General features: G+C 50.1%; 1 long non-coding RNA gene across 1 annotated transcript; it reads right to left on the bottom strand.

Annotated features, from left to right (window-relative positions):
• Positions 1–236: 236 nt before the first annotated feature.
• On the bottom strand, positions 237–775 carry LOC139025903 (uncharacterized). The gene is made up of 3 exons (XR_011477570.1): positions 531–775; positions 415–438; positions 237–366 (listed from the first exon to the last, which is right to left on the bottom strand). It is a non-coding gene; the product is annotated as an uncharacterized lncRNA (long non-coding RNA).
• Between the last annotated feature and the right edge of the window lie 3,037 nt (positions 776–3,812).

Here is a 3,812-nt window from a genome sequence, read left to right as displayed (position 1 = left end):
TAGTATGGGTGATGTCAAATGGTACCCTATTTCAGAAACAGTGCTCTCTCTCACCAGTTCCTATGGGAATGGAAGGGAGCCACACCTAGTGTTCATAGTGAATGGGATTGGTCAGTGTTCATAGTGAATGGGGATTGGTCAGTGTTCATAGTGAATGGGATTGGCATGTTCATATGAATTGGGATTGGTCAGTGTTCATGAGTGATGGGGATTGTAGTTGTTAAGTGAATGGGGTTGGTCAGTGTTCATAGTGAATGAGGGTTGGTCAGACTATGTGGATGGTGGATTGGTCAGACTCTGTGGATGGTGATTGGTGAGACTATGTGATGGTGATTGGTCAGACTCTGTGGATGGTGATTGGTCAGACTCTGTGGATGGGGTTGGTCAGACTCTGTGGATGGGGGTTGGTCAGACTATTGTGGATGGTGATTGGTCAGACTTGTGGATTGATTGGTTGAGACTATGTTGAGGTATTGGTCGACTCTGTGGATGGTGATTGGTCAGACTCTGTGGATGGTGATTGGTCAGACTATTGTGGATGGTGGTTGGTCAGACTATGTGGATGGTGATTGTCAGACTCTGTGGATGGTGATTGGTCAGACTCTGTGGATGGGGGTGTTGGAGATTCTGTGGATGGGGGTTGGTCAGACTCTGTGGATGGTGAAGGTTTATCTGGAAGAAGTGTCCTCGTAGGAGAACTGCTCGTCTGGTCTGAAGCCGAAGCCGGTGGCCGGTCGACTCAATGTCCTGTATCAGGTCAAATCCGTCAGCTCCTCCACTGGAGAGAGACACACATACAGTATACATTACAAATAATTAGTTATCAAACGCAAGGAGTCTCAATGTATGTGTGTTAGGACGGAAGGGAAAAACAAGGTGGCCTCCCTCTGTATCCAGCGTGTGTGTGTGTGTGTTGTGTGTGTGTGTGTGTGTGTGTGTGTGTGTGTGTGTGTGTGTGTGTGTGTGTGTGTGTGTGTGTGTGTGTGTGTGTGTGGTGTGTGTGTGTGTGTAGTGTGTGTGTGTGTGTTGTGTGTGTATGTGTGGTGTGTTAAACCCAGGAGGATATCAGAAGAAAGGAAAATGTGACACAGTGATGTTACGGTCAATCAAGACGTGTTCCCACGGCTACAATCAACACCCCGCGTATGGCAACCAAGCTCCCAGCCTTACTCAACCACACCGCTATGGCAACCAGCCTCCCAGCCTTACTCCAACCACACCCTAATCCTCCAAGGTGTTAGACCCTATCCTCAGCAGACGTTAGACCTGTCTCAAAGGCGTTAGACCCCTATCTCTCCAAGGTGTTAAACCCTATCCTCCAAAGGTGTTAGACCCTATCCTCCAAGGCCGTTAGACCCTATCACTCCAAGGACGTTAGACCTATCCTCCAAGGCGTTAGACCCTTGTATCTCCAAGGTGTTAGACCCTATCTCTTGGCCTAGAGTGTTAGGACCCTATCCTCCAAGGTGGGTAGCCTCCTCAAGGCGTTAGACCGCTAGATCCTCCAAGACGTTAGATCCCTATCCTCCAAGGTGTTAGACCCTATCGTCCAACGGACGTTTAGACCCTATCCTCCCAAGGCTTAGTACCGTCAGAACCCCCTGATAACCTCTACCCCAAGGTGTTAGACCCTATCCTCCAGGTTGTACCGCTATCTGGCTGTAGACGCTACCCAAGGTTTGGAGCCTTCTCCAAGTTGCCCGTCCAGAGGGTTACGTATCTCAGCTAACCTATCCTCCAAGGCAGTTAGACCCTTGGCTCAAGGTCGTGTCTAGACCATTAGCCACCTCAAAGGTCTAATACCTTCCTATACGTTAGACCCTATGAATCCAAGGTTCGACTTTCGGTTAGACATATCTCAAGTGTTAACCTGTCCCAAGTTTAACCTCCAAGGTGTTACGACGCATCCTCCAAGGCTTGTGCCCTACCCAGAGGTGTTAGCCTTCCGGTGTTAGACTGGCCAAGCCCGTATACCTAATCCATCTCAAGGATTCGCTTGAGACCCTATCAAGCTCTCAAAGGGCGGTAGACCTCTTGAGTCCGGCTGCCCAATGATTGTATAGAACACTCTATCCGAGTCCAGAGGTACGTTATGACCCTATACGGCTCCAAGTGATTGCCCTAACTGCAAGGGAGGCTTAGACCCTATCTCAGGCGTTACAGACCTTCTCACGAGCTATCTCAGGTTACCCTAATCCGGGTGTTAGCCCGTCTCGGTGGTCGATAGGTCTCAAGGCGAAGACGCTATGTCAGGAAGTAGGACTCTCTATCTTGGCCAAGGGTTACACGTTCTGAAAGGCCGTAGACTATCAGTTACCCTGAATCCCTCAAGTGTGCCATGGTACTCAAGGTTAGACCGTTCCTCACATTAGACCCATCCATCCAAGGTACCCTATCCTAAGGTAGAACCTATCGGATGGACCTTCTCAGTTAGACTATCCCAAAGGGTAGACCCTATCCTACATAGGTGTTAGACCCTGTCCTTCAAGGCTGTTAGAGTCTCCTATACTCTCAGCCAAGATGGTTAAACGCTCTATCCTTGAGAGGGACTGTTAGACCCTGGTCCTCGAACAAGGCGTGTTAGACCTGATCTCCTCGCAAGGATGTTAGCTCCTAAACCTCCTTCCAAGGTGTTAGACCCTATCCTCCAAGGCGTATGACCTATCCTCCAAGGTGTTAAGAACCCTATCCTCCAAGGTGTTTCTGACCCCTGATCCTCCAAGGGGTCTAGACCCTATCCCTCCCGGGGTTTAGACCTAATCCTCCAATGGCGTTAGACCCTTCGGTCTGCCAAGTGTTTAGACCGTAGTCCTCCAAGGCGTTAGCCCCTGATCCTCAAGGTGTAGACCCTATCCTCCAAGGCTGTTAGACCCTCTCCTCCAAGGCGTTAGACCCATCCTCCAAGTGTTAGACCCCTATCCTCCAAGGTGTTAGACCCTATCCTCCAAGGTGTTTAGACCTGTCTCCAAGGTGTTCAGATCTCCTAGTCCTCGCAAGGCGTCAGACCTATCCTCCAAGCTAGACTCTCTATCCTCCAAAGTGTTAGACCCTATCCTCCAAGGCTGTTAAGGACCGCTTCCTCCAAGGTTTAGACCCTATCAAATAGACCTCTATCCTCCTCAAGAGTCTTGACCCTATCCTCCAGGTGTTGGACCCTATCCTCCGGCGTAGACCCTATCTCCAAGGTGTTAGAACCCTATCCTCCAAGGTGTTAGACTTCCTCCAAAGGTGTTCAGACCCTATCCTCCAAGGTGTTAAACCCTATCCTCTCAAGGTTGTTAGACCCTATCCTCCAAGGTGTTAGACCCTATCCTCCAAGGTGTTAGACCCTATCCTCCAAGGTTAACCCTATCCTCCACAGGTGGTTAGACCCTGTCCTCCAAGTGTTTAGACCCTAATGCCTCCCAAGGTGTAGACCCTTCCCTCCAAGGTGTTAGACCCTATCCCATCCCAAGGCGTTTAGACCCTGTCCTCCAAGGGTGTTAGACCTATCCTCAAGGTGTTAGACCCTACCTCCAGACGTTAGACCCTATCCTGCAAGAGTGTTAAGGAGCCCTATCCTCCAAGTGCTTAGACCCTCCTCCAAGGTGTTAGACCCTAGTCCTCCAAGGCATAGACCCTATCCTCCAAGACGTAGACCCTATCCTCCAACAGGTGTTAGACCCATCCTCAGCTAGACCTACCTCCAAGTGTTACTCCCAAGTAGCCCTGTCCTCCAAGGTGTTAGACCTATCCTCAAGGCGTTAGACCCTATCCTCCAAGTGTTAGACCCTATCCTCCAAGGTGTTAGGACCCTATCCTCCAAGGTGTTA

The sequence above is a fragment of the Salvelinus sp. IW2-2015 genome, unplaced genomic scaffold, assembly GCF_002910315.2.
Source record: "Salvelinus sp. IW2-2015 unplaced genomic scaffold, ASM291031v2 Un_scaffold3528, whole genome shotgun sequence".
Taxonomy (NCBI): domain Eukaryota; kingdom Metazoa; phylum Chordata; class Actinopteri; order Salmoniformes; family Salmonidae; genus Salvelinus; species Salvelinus sp. IW2-2015.
This window is presented reverse-complemented; position numbering and strand designations above follow the sequence as displayed.